At 37.9% G+C, this 19,580-nt stretch overlaps 1 pseudogene; it reads right to left on the bottom strand.

Annotated features, from left to right (window-relative positions):
* LOC126076290 (uncharacterized) overlaps positions 1–19,580 on the bottom strand; it is a 308,689-nt pseudogene that overhangs the window by 267,101 nt on the left and 22,008 nt on the right.

The raw sequence follows: 19,580 nt of genomic DNA, 5'->3' as shown, positions 1-19,580 counted from the left end.
GACAAGGAGGTGAAAAGTATCATGCCCACATACAAGCAAACAACAAAGAATGCACAGCCCGCCTGCTCAGACATAACCAAATAAAACAAAAAAGCAGGGTGAACCAAACAAATCTACAATCAAGAAATGAAGAAAATAACTGAATGTCCCAAAGACAGCAGACAATATCAAAACATATTTAAAAACAGGACAGGATGGTTCCAGTAGGCATCCAAAATAAAACACCAGATGAATTTCTAGTAGAAGAAAAGGTACTGGAACTACCTGATAGGGAATTCAAATCTCTAATATTCAGAGCTACTCAAGAGTTAAGCAAAAAAAGCAAACAAAAATAAGGAAAAAATAGACAAAATCATGGAAAAGGCAGACAAATTCATGGAAAATATAGACAAAACAATGGAATAATTCAGGGAAATAAAATAGGAAAAAAATGTCAAAATAAATTCACAACTGGAAATCATACAAAAACAACAGTTAGAAATCCAAAAGATAAACAACAAAATTGGACAGTGTCATAGAAGTTTTGAGGAGCAGAGTCGGAACAATGGAAGACAGGATTAGCGAAATTGAAGACAAATACTTGTACACCACTTTGAGGAAAAATCAGAACAAAGAAAAATGAAGAAAACTTGAAAAGGATGTGGGATACAATCAAAAGCAAAAATTTGTAAGTGTTGTGAGTTCCAGAACAGGGGAAGAAAATGGAAAGCTCAGAGAGGATCATTGAAGAATTACGGAAAGAAAACTTCCTTAATATCATAAAAGATGAAAAGCTGACCATCTAAGAAGCTCATCAAACCTCATATAGAATAGACCCAAAAAGAAAATCACCAAGACATATCAGAATCACACTCGCTAAAACCAAAGACAAAGAAAGAATCTTGAAAGCAGCTCAAGAAAAAAGAAAAGTCACATACAGAGGGGAAACAGTAAGACTAAGCTCTGATTACTTGGCGGAAACCATGCTGGCAAGAAGGCAATGGGATGACATATATAAAACTTTGAAAGAAAAAAATTGTCAACCAAGAATAATATATTCTGTAAAGCTTTCATTCAAATATGGTGGTGAAATTAGGTCATTTTCAGATAAACAGAAATTAAGGCAGAAAGAATTATTAAAGGGAGTCCTTCAGCTTGAGAACAAACAACATCAGACCACAGCCTAACTCTAGGATGCAAGATCACACCAGCCAGATACCAACCTAGAAAATGAACTTTCAAGGACTATTCAAAACTAAAAGATTTACAACAGGGAACCAGTGAGGTTAACTTGTAAATGACAACAACATCAGAACAATAAAACAGTGAATAAATGGTGTAGGTATAGAACTTTCTAACAGAGAGGAAGGCAAGACAATATCAAGTAATAAAAGATTGGTTCAAAACTAGGAAGATAAGGGTAAATTTCAAGGTAGAAACAACCAAAGTTAACAAACCCACTCATCAAAGTAAAGAAAAACATAAAATCTCAGTAAAAAAAAAATCTACAAAAACAAAAGAAATGGAAAAAAAAATCCACACACACAAAAAAAGGAATTCAGCACAGGAGAGTAAGAGGAACAGAGAAAACATCAGCACCACAAAAACAAAAACAAAAAAAAGCTCTACAAAATGACAGCAAAAAACTCACACCTATCCATAAGTACACTCAACATAAATGCCTAAATGTACTACAAAGAGACAGAGGGTGGCAGAATGGATTAAAAAAAAAAAAAAAAAAAACAGGATCCATCAACATGCTGTCTATAGGAGACACACCTCAGAAACAAAAACATAAATTTATTAAAAATCAAAGGTTGGAAAAAAATATATCAAGCAAACAACTACCAGAAAAGAGCAGCACTGGCAGTACTAATCTCAGATAAAACAAACTTTAAAACAAAATCCACCATAAAAGACATAGAAGGGCATTATATAATGGTTAAAGGGATGATCCATCATGAAGATATAATCATAATAAATATCTACGCACCCAAAGACATGGCTCCAAAATACATAAAAGAAACTCTAACAGCACTGAAAAGAGAAAGTGACAGTTCCACAGTAATATTAGGAGACTTCAACTCACCGCTCTTGGTAAAAGACAGAACACCTACAAAGAAACTATACAAAGATACAGGAGATCTAAAGGCCATAATCAGCTGATTTGAACACATAGGCATATACAGAACACTCCACCCAACAGCTGCAAAGTACATATTCTTTTCCAATGCACAAGGAATATTCTTCAGAACAGCTACAAAGTACATATTCTTTTCCAATGCACAAGGAATATTCTTCATCTTAGGCCACAAAGCAACCATCGAAAAATCCAAAACTCTGAGATAATACAAAGTATCTTCTCTGTTCACAATGCCATCAAAGTAGAAATTAAAAACAGGAAGAGCAAGGGAAAAAAATCAATTACATGGAAACTGAATAACACCCTGCTTAAAAACCATTGGGTAATAAAAGGAATCAAAAATGGAATAAAAAAATTCCTAGAATCAACCAAGAATGAAAACATATCACACCAAAACCTTTGGAACACAGCAATGGCAGCCCTCAGAAGTCAATTTATAGCAATAGAAGCAAACATCAAAAAAGAAGAAAGGGACAAAATCAAAACATTAGCTACACAACTTGAACAGATAGAGAATAGCAAAAGAAGCTCACAGCCACCAGAAGAAAGGAGATAATAAAGATCAGAGCAGAAATAAATGAAATAGAGAATAGAAAAATACAAAGAATCAACAAAACCAAAAGTTGGTTCTTTGGAAAGATTGACAAACCACTGGCCAAGTTGACAAAAGAAAAGCAGGAAAGGACGTAAATAACCCAAATAAGGAATGAAATGGAGGGCATTACAAGAGACCCAACTGAAATAAAAGGATCCTAGCAGAATATCATGAAAAACTATACTCCAACAAATTTGAAAACCTAGAGGAAATAGACAAACTTCTAGAAACTCACTACCTACACAAATGAACACAAAATGGTGTTGAAAATCTGAACAGACTCATAACAAGAGAAGAGATTGAAAAGGTAATTTAAAGAACTCCCAACAAAAAAAAAGCTCTGCCCCAGATGGCTTCACTGGAGAATTCTACAAAACATTCAGAGACCAGCTTACACCAATACTACTCAAACTATTTCAGAACATAGAAAAGGAAGCAATATTTCCAAATTCATTCGATGAAGCCAGCATGATCCTGATACCAAAACCAGGCAAAGACATCACAAAAAAAAAAAAAAAAAGGAAATTACAGACCAATAGGTCTCATGAATATAGATGCAAAAATTCTCAACAAAAGTCTAGTCAATAGAACTCAGTATCATATCAAAAACATAATACATCATGACCAAGTAGGATTCATACCAGGTATGCAAGGATGGTTCAACATTAGAAAATCATTCAACGTAATCCACCACATAAAGAAAATAAAAAATTCACGGGATCATCTCAATCAACACAGAATAGGCATTTGACAAAGTCCAACACTCATTCTTGAAAAAAATTCTCAATAAGATAGGTATAAAAGGTAAATTTCTCAACGTAATAAAGGGCATCTATACAAAACCAATGGTCAACATCATTCTTAATGGTAAGAGGCTGGAAACATCCCCCTTGAGAACAGGAACAAGACAAGGATGCCCTTTATCACCACCCCTACTTAACACTGTGCTGGAAGTCTAAGCTACAGCAACAAGGCAAGAAAAAGAAATAAGGGGCATTCAAATTGGTAATGAAGAAGTAACACTGTCCTTATTTGCAGATGATATGACACTATGCATAAAAAACCCAGAATACTCCATGAGACAACTACTAGAAAGATTCAGCAGTATAACAGGTTATAAGATAAACGTGCAAAAACCAGGTGGATTCCCATACAATGATAAAGAGAATGATGAAAGGGAAATCAGAAAAACAATAACATTTATAATAGCCCATAAAAAAAAAATCTTAGGAATAAATCTAACCAGGGATGTAAAAGACCTATACAAAGAAAACTACAAAACAGTACTGCAAGAGAGCTACATAAATGGAAAATTATACCTTGCTCATGGATAGGTAGACTCAACATTGTGAAAATGACAATTCTACCCAAAATAATCTACAAATACAATGCAATCCCTATCCAAATACCAACATCCTTTAAAGAGATGGGAAAACTAATCATTAACCTTTTATTGAAAGGGAAGAGGACCTGGATAAGCAAAGCACTATTGAAGAAGAAGAATAAAGTAAGAAGACTCGCACTACCTGATCTCAGAACTTGCTATACAGCTACAGTAGTCAAAACAGCATGGTACTGGTACAATGACAGATACATTGAACAATGGAACAGAATTGAGAACCCAGATTTAAATCTCTCCACCTACAGTCAACTGATAATCAACAAGGACCCAAAATACATCAGATGGGAAGAAGTGGGCCTTTTTAACAAATGGTGCTGGCAAACCTGGATGTCCATCTGCCAAAAAAAAAAAAAAAATGATACAGGACCCATACCTCACACCATACACAAAAACTAATTCAAAATGGATCAAACACTTAGATACAAAACCAAAAACTATGAAGATCATAGAAGAAAAAAATAGCATCAATACTAGAGGCCCTAACACACGGCATTAACATGATACAAGTCATAACTAACAACATACAAACTCCAGAAGGTAAGCTAGATAACCGGGATCTTCTAAAAATTAAATAGTTATGCATATCAAAATACTTCAGCAAAAGAATAAAAAGAGAACCTACAGACTGAGAAAAAAAAATTTGGCTATGACAAATCCAACAAAGGTCTAATCTATAAAATCTACAGGAAAATCCAACGCTCTACGACAAAAAGACAAACAACCCAATTTAAAAATGCGCAAAGGAAATGAACAGATGCTTCTCCAAAGAAGACATTCAAGTGGCTAACAGACATATGAGAAAACTCTTGCAATCACTAGCCATTAGAGAAATGCAAATCAAAACCATAATGAGATACCATCTCACCTGGCCTTAGTGGCATGAATCAAAAAAACAGAAAATAGCAAATTTTGGAGAGGCTGCAGGGAGACTGAGACTCTTATCCACTGTTGCTGAGAATGCAAAGTGACACAACAATCCTGGAAAACGATATGGTGCTTCCTTGGAAAGCTAGAAATATAAATACTATCTGATCCAGCAATTCCATGCCTAGGAATATATCCTAGAGAAATAAGAGCCGTCATACAAATAGACATATGCACACTCATGTTCACTGCAGCATTGTTCACAATTGCAAAAAGGTGGAAACAACTTAGACGTCTATCAGCAGATGAATGGATAAACAAACCATGGTACATACATACCACGGAGTACTAAGCAATGATAAAGAACAATGATGAATCTGTGAAGCATTTCACAACATGGATGAATCTGAAGGGCATTATGGTGAGTGAAATAAGTCAATCACAAAAAGACAAGTATTGTATGAGACCATTACTATAAAAAGTCATGAAAAGGCTTACACACAAAAAGAAACAATCTTTGATGGTTAAAAGGGGAGGGGAGAGTGAGCATGGAAAAACACTAAATAGACAATAGATAAGGGGTAACTTTGGGGAAGGGTAACACAGTACACAACACTGGGGGAAGCCAGTACAACTTGTACAAAGCAAGGTCATGGAAGCTCAACAGACAGATCCGACCTCCTTGAGGGACCGAATTGCTAGACTGAGGGCTGTGGGGACCATGATCTCAAGGAACATTTCGCTCAAAAGGCATAATATATTTTATAAACAAAATGTTCTACATTCTACTTTGTTGAGTATTGTCTGAGGCCCTAAAAGGTTGTGAGTGCAGTAAGATACTCCACTGGTCTCACCACTTTAAGAGCAAGCGAGAGTGAAGAAAACTAAAGACTCAGGAAAGATTAGTCCAAAGGACTAATGGACCACAACTACCATTCTGTACCAGACTGAGTCCAGCACAACTAGATGGTGCCCAGCTACCACCACTGACTGCTCTGACAGGGATCGTAATAGAGGGTCCTGGACAGAGCTGGAGAAAAGTGTAGAACAGAATTCTAACTCACAAAAAGAAAACCAGACTTACTGGCCTGAGAGAGACTTGAGAAGCCCTGAGAGTATGACCTCAGGACACACTTTTAGCTCAGTAATGAAGTCACTCCTGACGTTCACACTTCATCCAAAGATTAGACAGGCCCATGAAACAAAACAAGACTAAATGGGCACACCAGCCCAGGGGCAAAGACTAGGAGGTAGGAGGGGACAGGAAAGCTGGTAATAGGGAACCAAAGGTAGAGAAGGGAGAGTGCTGACACATTATGGGGTTGTTAATCAGTGTCATAAAACAATATGTATACTAATTTTTTCATTATTAACTTTTATTGAGCTTCAAGTGAACGTTTACAAATCAAGTCAGACTGTCACATTTAAGTTTATATACACCTTACTCCGTACTCCCACTTGCTCTCCCCCTAATGAGTCAACCCTTCCAGTCTCTCTTTTCGTGACAATTTTGCCAGCTTCCAACTCTCTCTATCCTCCCATCCCCCTCCAGACAGGAGATGCCAACACAGTCTCAAGTGTCCACCTGATATAATTAGATCACTCTTCATCAGCATCTCTCTCCTACCTACTGTCCAGTCCCTTTCATGTCTGATGAGTTGTCTTCGGGAATGGTTCCTGTCCTGTGCCAACAGAAGGTTTGGGGACCATGACGGCCGGGATTCCTCTAGTTTCATTCAGACCATTAAGTATGGTCTTTTTATGAGAATTTGGGGTCTGCATCCCACTTATCTCCTGTTCCCTCAGGAGGTCTCTGTTGTGCTCCCTGTCAGGGCAGTCATCGATTGTGGCCGGGCACCAACTAGTTCTTCTGGTCTCAGGATGATGTAGGTCTCTGGTTCATGTGGCCCTTTCTGTCTCTTGGGCTCTTAGTTATCGTGTGACCTTGGTGTTCTTCATTCTCCTTTGATCCAGGTGGGTTGAGACCAATTGATGCATCTTAGTTGGCCGCTTGTTAGCATTTAAGACGCCAGACGCCACATTTCAAAGTGGGATGCAGAATGTTTTCATAATAGAATTATTTTGCCAATTGACTTAGAAGTCCCCTTAAACCATGGTCCCCAAATCCCTGCCATTGCTCCACTGACCTTTGAAGCATTCAGTTTATCCTGGAAACTTCTTTGCTTTTGGTCCAGTCCAGTCCAGTTGAGCTGACCTTCCATGTATTGAGTATTGTCCTTCCCTTCACCTAAAGCAGTTCTTATCTACTAATTAATCATTAAAAAACCCTCTCCCACCCTCCCTCCCTCCCCTCCTTGTAACCACAAAAGCATGTGTTCTTCTCAGTTTATGTTATTTCTCAAGATCTTATAATAATGGTCTTATACAATATTTGTTCTTTTGCCTCTGACTAATTTCACTCAGCATAATGCCTTCCAGATTCCTCCATGTTATGAAAAGTTTCACAGATTCGTCACTGTTCTTTATAGATGCGTAGTATTCCATTGTGTGAATATACCACAATTTATTTAACCATTCATCTGTTGATGGGCACCTTGGTTGCTTCCAGCTTTTTGCTATTGTAAACAGAGCTGCAATAAACATGGGTGTGCATATATCTGTTTGTGTGAAGGCTCTTATTTCTCTAGGGTATATTCCGAGGAGTGGGATTTCTGGGTTGTATGGTAGTTCTAGTTCTAACTGTTTAAGATAACGCCAGATAGATTTCCAAGGTGGTTGTCCCATTGTACATTCCCACCAGCAGTGTATAAGAGTTACGATCTCTCCGCAGCCTCTCCAACATTTATTATTTTGTGTTTTTTGGATTAATGCCAGCCTTGCTGGAGTGAGATGGAATCTCATCGTAGTTTTAATTTGCATTTCTCTAATGGCTAATGATCGAGAGCATTTTCTCATATATCTGTTAGCTGCCTGAATATCTTCTTTAGTGAAGTGTGTGTTCATATCCTTTGCCCACTTCTTGATTGGGTTGTTTGTCTTTTTGTGGTTGAGTTTTGACAGAATCATATAGATTTCAGAGATCAGGCGCTGGTCGGAGATGTCATAGCTGAGAATTCTTTCCCAGTCTGTTAGGTGGTCTTTTTACTCTTTTGGTGAAGTCTTTAGATGAGCATAGGTGTTTGATTTTTAGGAGCTCCCAGTTATCTGGTTTCTCTTCGTCATTTTTGGTAATGTTTTGTATTCTGTTTATGCCTTGTATTAGGGCTCCTAACGCTGTCCCTATTTTTTGTTCGATGATCTTTATCGTTTTAGTCTTTATGTTTAGGTCTTTGATCCACTTGGAGTTAGTTTTTGTGCATGGTGTGAGGTATGGGTCCTGTTTCATTTTTTTGCAAATGGATATCCAGTTATGCCAGCACCATTTGTTAAAAAGACTATCTTTTCCCCAATTAACTGTATGTGTACTAACTTTTTAATGAGAAGTTAGTTTGTTCTGTATACCTTCACCTAAAGTACAATTAAAAAAAAAAAAAAAAGAAAATGTTGAAAATAAACAGTGATGATTTGCCTTAAAAAAAGGAAGTAGAGCCAGAATGCTCCTTAGAATCAAGGATGGCGAAACTTCGTCTCACATAGTTTGGATATGTCATCAGGAGGGGCCAGTCCCTGGAGAAGGACATTATGGTTGGTAAATTAGAGGGTCAGTGGAGAAGAGGAAGATCCTTAATGCAATGGATTTGAGATAGTGGCTGCAGCCATGGGTTTGAGCATGACAAGAGTTGTGAGGATGGCACAGGACCGGGCAGTGTTTCATTCTGTTGTATGTAGTATTGCTATGAGCCAGAACCAACTTGATGGTGCCTAACAGCAACAACAACTGAGTGCTTATTACCTCTGGGTGCCGGTTTGGCCATAGATAAAATAAAGGTTTTTAATAAGAGCAGTGAGTCCTAGAATTTTGAATTTCATAATTTTTTTACTTTTCCAAAAAGGTGGGGGGAGCAATTGGAAAGATTTACTTTGCACAACAAGGAAAAATGAACATCAAACAAATCAGCAGCAACAAATGTTATCTACTATCATCCAAAGGAGCCTTGGTGGAGCAATGGTTAAGGGCACAGCTCCTAATCAAAAGATCAGAGGTTTGGAACCCACCCAGTGGCTCCATGGGAGAAACGACTTGGTGATAGCCTATAGGGCACTTTTCCTTTGTCCTATAGAGTTGCTAAGTGGAAAGTACACAATGGCACACAACAAAAAATATCACTATCACCAAGGTCTTCTAAAAGGAAGAATAATACCCAAAATGTGAATGAAATTAGCTTTATTAAAATACTAGTTCCGCCATCTTTATTTTTCTGTTTTTGGTGCACAACTGAAACTGGAACTTGCACAGGCACCAGTCTGCTGACAGGTTTGGAAATTCCTGTCTTACACAAATGTCAACCCAGTGTTCCATCCACGCTGCTCGTAGCATCACCTGGAGAGCTTTAGAAACTAACACTAAAAGGATGAGGCCCAGCCCTAACTCAGACCAATTAAATTGACTTTTAGGAGCCCAAACATGGCATGTGAATTTTTTTTCCCTTTCTATCCATATGAACATAATATTCAGTCAAAGTTGAGAAATACTTTACTTAACACTTTTACTCTTCCTTCAAGGTATAAAATTCTGTAATATTTAACTTGTTCCCATCTCCAAACCTCACACATCAAGTATTTTCCAGGGCTTTGAAACAGTTTGGTCTGGTTTGAACCCCTGTTGAAAACTTGCATTTCTAACAAGTTCCCAGAAGACGTTAATGTTGCTGGTTAGGGACCAACTCTGAGAACCACCAGTAGAGCAGTGGTTCTAAAAATTTATTATATGTAAGAATCATCTGGAAATCGTGTTAAAACATATATTCTGATTCAGTGTATCTGGGATGAAAATGCTAATTTTCAGCAAGCCTTCGCACTAGAACAAACCGATTCAAAGTCCTGGTATTTTCTACCTTGCATGTGAAACTTTAGCAGAATCACTTCCACAGGTTTACCTGATTCTGTATATGGGTTTGGAAGTTAAAAGTTTTGCTTTCTAATTAACACTTGGTAGAAGTATTTCTTATAACTTAAGACTTACATACTAAACCACAGTTGTTAAATTTCTGTGAGATTCTATATTCTTTGTTTCCACTTGATTAATAGCCTTGCCATGAGCTCTCTTTGCAAAGTTGTAATTTATTTCTTGTAAATGATTTTGGCTAGTAAATACCTCATTCCCACATTGAAAAGTAATTACTATCATAAAGAGTCTGTTTGAAATTGGATGAGCAAGTTCAGGTCAAAATTTAAATATTAACATTCTTTGTCTAATTCATATTACTTAAATTAAGGCCATAGGTGAGAAAAACCATTTCATCTTATTGAATAAGCTAGACAGCAATACATATTTCAGAGTCAGGTTTCTTGTTTCTGAGTTAGACAGATGCTTTGTTTTCTGCAGGAAGGAGTTTGAGGATTTATAAGACAATTTTAATTAATGGGTTCGCTCAACCATAAAATAAGTACATTTGTCTTGTTGTGCAATAAAATACCACGAGTTTAAGGATTATAATATGCTAATGCCTACTTCTCTTTAAAGAGAATAATGTTCTTATAGGAAAATTGTACTTTTTTTTAAATGGGTGTTAACCAAAATCAACCAAACCCACTGCTGTTGATTCCAACTCCTAGTGACCCTATAGGACACAGTAGAACTGTCCCATAGGATTCCCAAGGCTGTAATCTCTATGGAAACAGATGCCACATCTTTTTCCCACGAAATGGCTGGTAGGTTCAAACTACTGACTTTCAGTTAGCAGCCAAGTAATTTAACTGCTGTACCACCAGGACTCCTTTAAATGGGTATAGTCAGTAACAAAATGCTGGCAAGGCAAATATACAAGATGGATTAGAAATGCCTACAATTTACAGGGAGTTTGAGTGTGTTTACATGAAAATTAAATCTAAATAAACATATGTCTTTTGTTTTCTTGGAGTTAAAGTCATCTATTGCTCTGCTTTCAAACTTATCAAATTAGAGGGATGGTCAGATGCTTCCTGTTGCCCCTCTTAGAATGAACACTTGAAAAAACAAGTAAATAGGATATATATGACAATCTAGGGTCGTTATGAGTCGGAATCGACTCGATGGCACTGGGGTTACTGGGCAGGGACCCTAATCATCAAAGACAAACAAAAAGAATCAAACTCAGTGGCAGGTGGAAGAACAGACAATTCAAAAACAGCAGATGTGGGGAATTATGGATCCCAGGATCACTGACACCCAGCTAGCTGAATCTGCACAGCACTTACAGGCTGAGGCAAATAGCAACACCCCAAGCCACTCCACCTGGTGCAGCCAAGCAGCGGCAAATGACTGCACACACCTCCAGAACCAAACAGGAACAACACCAGACCTGGAAAAGATAAATGCAAGCTCCCAACCTATTGTGTGCCACTCTCCCACCAGAGCTCCACAGCTGACGAGCAATCCCTTCCGTCTACCAACCCTCCTCCCCACTCTGACACCAGTCCTGCAGCATTCAAAACACCACACCCCTTAAGCCAGGATCTCATGGTTGGGTCCAGAGGCTGCAGCTCCTTCGCCCAGCCACTGGTGTAGGGGGTCCACAAACTTGCAGCATCCATCACCCTCGCCCTTCGCTCACACTCCAGTGCCTTGTAGGCTTATCCAATACTGCAAGCCCTCATTAAGACAACACTTGGGCAGGGCATTCACCTGAAGCCCATTTTCACCTTCAGCAGCAAAAAGGGAGTTGTATATTTGTGACATTTGACACTGCCTTGACCTCTAAGGCCTCACCAACTTGCACCAGGGGCCTGAGGGCTGGCGGCACCACCCAGTCCATATAGCTGCCCAAAGCAGGTCCCTGAGAATTGGTGGTGCCTCCAAATCGCTTCAGCCAATGGTGCTGGGTGCCCAAGAACTGCTGCGCTATCCACTTCCCCCACTACTCATTCTAATGGACAAGGGCATGCTCTCCACCCAGGCACCTGGGGACAGCCCACAGGCCCCTGTCTGGCCCTATATACAACTCCCCCACTGCAACCAGAGACCCGTGCCTACTTCAAACACCCTCACACAGCCCTGTCAAACTTGGACTGTAGGTGAGACCCTCTGCACCACACACTCATTGACAGAAGGCTTGGGAACCTGAGCCTCAAATAACTACACCCCCACAAGAACAATGAACAGATTTCTGGGCTCACACACGTAGTAGCTCCATGGACCACCTGGAGACAGGAGGTGAGATCTTCAACAACATCTATGAAAAGAATAACACACATGACCAGACTACTTGGACAGATCAAAACAAAAATCCAGGGCACAGTAAACAAAAATACAATAATAAATAAATATAATTTATTGATGCCTCGGAAACAACGGTCGATATCAAATCACATAAAGAAGCAGACAAGATGGCTCCAGCAAGCAACCAAAATAAAGAACCAGAAAACCTTTCAGAGGAAGATAAGGCAATGGAACTACCTGATAAGAATTCAAAAGGCTAATATACAGAGTTCTTCAAGAGATCTGGCAAAACACAGAGCAAGCCAAGGAGCACACAGACAAAGCAATAGAAGAACTCAGGAAAACAATACAAGAACAAAATAACAGAATGTACAGGCTGCTAGAAATGATACAGGAATGGCAACTAGAAACCCAAAAGATTAACAATAAAATTTCAGAATTAAACAACTCAATAGAAGGTCATAGGAGCAGAATTGAGACAACAGAAGTCAGAATTAGTGAGCTTAAAGATAAATCCCTTGACATTGATTTGTTTGAAGAAAAATCAGAAAAAAAGAATGAAGAAAAAATTAAGAAGGCCTAAGAATTATGTGGGATACTATCAAGAGGAAAAACCTATTAATGATCGGAGTACCAGAACAGGGGAATAATAGAAAACACAGAAAGAATCGTTGAAGATTTGCTTGCAGAAAAGTTCCCTAATATCATGAAAGACAAAAAGATGTCTATCCAAGAAGCTCGATGAACTCCATACAGGATAGCCTACAAAAGAAAACCATCAAGACATATCATATTCAAACTTGCCAAAACCAAAGACAAAGAATTCTGAGAGTGGCTAGGGATAAATGAAAAGTTACCTACAAAGGATAGCCAATAAGACTAAGCTCAGATTACTCAGCAGAAGCCATGCAGGCAAGAAGGCAATGGGATGACACATATAAAGACTTGAAGGAAAAAATTGCCGGACAAGAATTATATATTCCGCAAAATTGTCTCTCGAATATGACAGGGAGATTAGGTCATTTCCAGCTGAACAGAAATTAAGGGAATTTGTAGAAACCAGAACAATTTTATAAGATATACTGAAGGGAGTTCTCCACTTAGAAAACCAACATCAGACAAAAATCCAAGACAAGGACACGAGACAGATCAACAAGCTACCAATTCAGATAGGGAATTCACACACAAAAAAATAAAAGCTAAAAGACAAAATAGTGAACCAGCAAAATCAATATATAAACAATGACATCAAATAAAAAAGAGGGAATAAATGGTGTAGTCATAGAACTTCCATATGCAGAGGAAGTAAAGGCAATGTCAAGAAATAAAAAACAGGTTTAAACTTAGAAAAATAAAGGCAAATTTCAAGATAACCACAAAGGAAGCTAACAAACCTACCCATCAAAATATAAAAGAAGAAAAACATAAAGACTCAGCAAAAACTGAATCCACAATAATGAAAGAGATGAAAAATAAACACGTAAACAAAAAGAACTAAGCACAGAAAATTAAACAGAACAAAGAAACCATCGACAACACACACGCAAAAAAAAAAAAAAATACAGCAGTAAAACTCATAGCTATCAATAATTACACTGAATGAAAATGGCTTAAAATGCACCAGTAAGGAGACAGACAGTGGCAGAATATACCAAAAAAAAAAACAAAAAAAACCCCAAAAGATCCATCTATATTCTATCTATAAGCGACACACCTCAGACACAAAGACATAAACACTAAAATTTAAAGGATGGACAAAAAATATATATCAAGCAAGCAATAGTCAAAAAAGAGCAGGAATGGAAATATTATTCTCCGATAAAATGGACTTTACAGCAAATGCCACGATAAAGGATAAGGAAGGACACTATAAAATGCATAGAGTCAATACACCAGGAGGACACAACCATAATAAATATATAGGCACCTAATACCAGGGCTCCAAAATACATTAAAAAAAAAAAAAAAAAAACCTCTAACAGCATTGAAAAGAGAAATAGACAGTTCTACAATAACAGTAAGAGACTTCAACACGCTACTTTCAGTGAAAAACAAAACATCTAGAAAGAAACTCAATAAAGATACAGAAGATCTAAATGGCACAATCAACCAACTTGACCTCGCAGACATATACAGAACACTCCACCGAACAGTAGCAACGTATACATTCTTTTCCAATGCACGTGGAACATTCTCCAGAATAGACCACATTTTAGGCCACAAAGCAAACCTTAACAAAATCCAAAACATTGGAATAATACAAAGCATCTTCTCTGATCATTATGTCATAAAAGTAGAAATCAATGAGAGGGAAAAAAAAATCAATTACATGGAAACTGAACAATGCCTTGAGTAAAAAAATACTGAGTAATAGAAGAAATCAAAGAGGGAATGAAAAATTCCTAGAAACAGATAAGAATGAAAGCACACCTTATCAAAACCTTTGGGACACAGCAAAAACAGTGCTTACAGGTCAATTTATAGCAATAAATGCACACATCTAAAAGAAGGAAGAGCAAAAATCAAAACATCAAACCTACAACTCAAACAACTAGAGACAGAGCAGCAAAAGAAGCCATCGGGGACCAGAAGAAAGAAAATTATAAACATTAGAGCAGAAATAATGAAATAGAGAACAGAAAATCAATAGAATCAATAAGACAAAAAGTTGGTTCTTTGAAAACATCAATAAAATCAAGAAACCATTGCCCAAATTGACAAAAGAAAAACAAGAGAGGAAGCAAATAACCCAAATATGAAATGAGTTGGGTGATATCACAACAGATTCAATTAAAATAAAAAGGAAAAATTGTACTTCAATAAATTTGAAAACCTAGAGGAAATAGACAAAATTCTAGAAACACATTACCTACCAAAACTCACACAAACTGAAGTAGAAAAATAAACAAATAACAAAAAAAGAAAAGAGAGAGAATAGATAAAAAACAAAACAAAGCAAAACAAATAACTCCCAATAAAGAAAAAAAAAAGTCCTGGCCCAGATGGCTTCACTGGAGAATTCTACCAAAATTTTTGAGAGAAGACCTATGCCAAGACTACCCAAACTATTTCAGTGCATAGAAAAGGAAGGAATACTCATTCTATGAAGCCAGCATAACCCTGATACCAAAGCCAGGCAGAGGCACCACAAAAAAAGAAAACTACAGATCAATATCCCTCATGAACACAGACACAAAAATTCAATAGCATATTAAAAAAATAATATACCATGACCAAGTGATACTCATACCAGGTATGCAGGGATGATTCAACATTAGAAAATCAATCAATGTAATTCATCACATAAATAAAACAAAAGAAAAGAACCATATGAATATCAATCAACAAAGAAAAGGCATTTGACAAAGTCCAATATCTATTCCTGGTATAAACTTTCAGCAAAACAGGAATAGAATTGACATAATAAAAGGCATTTATACAAAGCCAACAGCCAACATTCTAAATGGAGAGAAACTGAAATCATTCATTCCCTTTGAGAATGGGAACCAGACAAGGATGCTCTTTATCACCACTCTTATTCAACACTGTGTTTGGAAGTCCTGGCTACAGCAGTAAGGCAAGAAAAAGGTAAGGAAGAGGTACAACTATCCCTATTTGCAGATGATATGATCTTTGTCGTTGTTAGGTGCCTTTGAGTCGATTCTGACTCACAGTGACAGTATGTGCCACAGAACAAAACAATGCCTAGTCCTGCACCATCCTCACAATCTTTGCTATGTTTGAGCACATTGTGGCTGCCACTGTGTCAATCCATCTCATTGTGGGTCTTCCTCTTTTTTGCTGACCCTCTGTTTTACCTAGCATGATGTCCTTCTCCAGGGACTAGTCCCTCCTGATAACATGTCCAAAGTATGTGAGATGAAGTCTCACCATCTTTGCTTCTAAGGAGCTTTCTGGCTCTTTTTCTTCCAAGACAGATTTGCTCATTCTTCTGATAGTTCATGGTATATTCAATATTCTTTGCCAACACTGTAATTCAAAGGCATCAATTCTTCTTTGGTCCACCTTATTCATTGTCCAACTTTCACATGCCTATGAGGCAATTGAAAACACCATGGCTCAGGTCAGGAGCACCTTAATACTCAAACTTTTTAACACTTTAAAGAGATCTTTTGCAGCATATTTGCCCAATGCAATGTGTTGTTCCATTTCTTGATTGCTGCTTCCATGGGCATTGATTGTGAATCCAAGAAAAATGAAATTCTTGACAACATCAATCTTTTCTCCATTTATCATGATGTTATTTATTGGTCCAGTTGAGAGGATATTTGTTTTCTTTATACTGAGGTAGAATCCATACTAAAGGCTGCGGTCTTTGATCTTCATCAACAAGTGCTTCAAATCATCTTCACTTTCAGCAAGCAAAGTTGTGTCACCTGCATATTACAGGTTGTTAATGCATCTTTCTTGAATCCTTATGCCCTGTTCTTCTTCATATAGATACATGTACACCCATGTTCATTGCAGCACTATTCACAATAGCAAATAGAAACAGCCTAAATGCCCATCAACGGATAAATGGATAAGCAAATTATGGTACATACACACAATAGAATACTATGTAACAATAAAGACCAACGATAAATCTGTGAAACATCTCACAACCTGAATAAATCTGGAGGGCACTATGCTGAGTGAAATAAGTCAGTCACAAAAGGACAAATATTGTATGAGACCACTATCATAAGAATTCAAGAAAAGATTTTCACAGAAAATAGCATTCTTTGATGGTTATGAGGGTAGGGAAAGAGGGAGAAGGGAAATCACTAACTAGGTAGTAGAAAAGTTTCAACTTTGGTGAAGGGAAAGACAGCACACAATATAGAGGAACTCAGCACAACTTGACCAAAGCACAAGCATAGAGGTTTCCTAGACACATTCAAACACTATAAGGGACTGAGTAGCCGGGGCTGGAGGCTGGGAGCCAGGGACCACAGTCTCAGGGGACATCTAGTTCAATTGGCATAACATAGTTCATAAAAAAATGTTCCACGCCCCACTTTGGTGATAGTGTCTAGAGTCTTAAAAGTTTGCAAGGGGCCATGGAAGATACACCTATTGGTCTCATCCCATCTACGGCAAAAGATAATGAAGACAATCAAAGACACGAGGAAAACATTAGCCCAAAGGACTAAAGGATCAAACGAGCCCAAGACTCCACTAGCCTGAGACCAGAAGAACCAGATGGTGCATAGCTACCACCAATGAGCATTTTGACAGGGATCACAACAGAGAGCCTGAGACAGAGCAGGAGAAAAATGTAGAACAAAATTCAAATTCACAAAAATGTCCAGACTTACTGGTCCGACAGAGACTGGCGGAACCCCTAAAACTATGGCCCCCAGACACTCTGCTAACCCATAACTGAAACCACTCCCAAAGCCCACTTTTTAGACAAAGATTAGACAGGCCTAAAAAAACAAAACAAAACAAAAACCTAAGGAATGTGCTTCTTAGTTCAATCAAATACGGGAGACCAAACAGGCAACTCCTGTGCAAAAGCAAGATGAGAAGGCAGGAAGGGACAGCAACTGGACAAACAGGGACAGAGAAAAAAGGGTGGAAAGGCGGAGCATGCAGTCACATTGTGGGGATTGCAACCAAAGTCACAAAACAATGCGCGTATAAATTTTTGAATGAGAAATTAACTTGAGCTGTAAACTTTCACCTAAAGCACAATAAAAAAGTTATTAAATCACTTATTAATAAATATTATCAGTGTTTGTTTCAATTGTATTTGCATAGCAATATAAAATAAAAGAAAAAAAACATAAAAGTAGTATCTTTTAAAATAACTTACGCCCCTTTGTAAGACACTCAAAATTCAACAAGATAAAAGGAAAATTTACTTTGTTTCAACTTGGGAGTCTCACAAGTGAAAAGAATCTAGAGATATGGACCTTTTTTAAAATCATATTACAAACAGGCAAGCAAATATCTCTTGGTTATTGTATATAGTCACAATATTTTCTGGTTATTGTATCAAATCACAATTAATCAGACTAAATCATTTGATCAGATGGAAAGGGAAAATTCATTACTCATTTTCAATCGGTGATATTCAAACTTTTTTGCCTATGACTCACAGACATATATTTCACTTCATGACTCAGTACACATACACACACACATATGTACAGACTTTATATGTGTGCATGCATCGATATTTGTATATTCATACACACAAAAATTTAAAACCTTATGATATCTATTCTAATTTTATAAATGATTTTGGATTCACTAAATTAATTTTATTACCTAACAGTATGTCACTATCTTCAGTTGGAAAAACACTCCTTTAAGCTTGATCCTACATAATAAGCCTTTTTGGAAAATGGTCTGGACAATATTAGTTCAGGTTTTCAGGGAAACGCCCAGACAGAATTAATAGAGAACGTAGGCTATTAAAAGCTGCTTCAGTTTTTTTTTTTTTTTAATTAATTTTTATTAAGCTTCAAGTGAACATTTACCATTCCAATCAGTCTGTCACATGTAAGTTTACATACATCTTACTCCCTTCTCCCACTTGCTCTCCCCCTATTGAGTCAGCCCTTTTAGTCTCTTGTTTCGTGCCAATTTTGCCGTCTTCCCTCTTTCTCTATCTTCCCATCCCCCCTCCAGTCAAGAGTTGCCAACACACTCTCCAGTGTCCACCTGATTTAATTAGCTCACTCTTCATCAGCATCTCTCTCCCCCCCCCAGACCAGTCCTTTTCATGCCTGATGAGTTGTCTTCAGGGATGGTTCCTGTCCTGTGCCATCAGAAGGTCTGGGGAGCATTGTCTCCGGGATTCCTCTAGTCGCAGTCATACCATTAAGTATGGTCTTTTTATGAGAATTTGGGGTCTGTATCCCATTGGTCTCCTGCTCCCTCAGGAGTTGTCTGTTGTGCTCCCAGACAGGGCAGACATTGATTGTGGCCGGGCACCAACTAGTTCTTCTGGTCTCAGGATAATGTAGGTCTCTGGTTCATGTGGCCCTTTCTGTCTCTTGGGTTCTTGGTTATCGTGTGACCTTGGTGTTCTTCCTTTGCCTTTGCTCCAGGTGGGTTGAGACCAATTGATGTATCTTAGATGGCCGCGTGTTGGCATTTAGGACCCCAGACGCCACATTTCAAAGTGGGATGCAGAATGTTTTCATAGTAGAATTGTTTTGCCCATTGACTTAGAAGTCCCCTCAAACCAAGTTCCCCAGACCCCAGCCCCTGCTCCGCTGACCTTTGAAGCTTTCATTTTATCCCGGAAACCTCTTTGCTTTTAGTCCAGTCCAATTAGAATGACCTTCCTTGTATTGAGTGTTGTCTTTCCCTTCACCCAAAG

This window comes from Elephas maximus, chromosome 4 (assembly GCF_024166365.1).
Source record: "Elephas maximus indicus isolate mEleMax1 chromosome 4, mEleMax1 primary haplotype, whole genome shotgun sequence".
Classification (NCBI taxonomy): domain Eukaryota; kingdom Metazoa; phylum Chordata; class Mammalia; order Proboscidea; family Elephantidae; genus Elephas; species Elephas maximus.
This window is presented reverse-complemented; position numbering and strand designations above follow the sequence as displayed.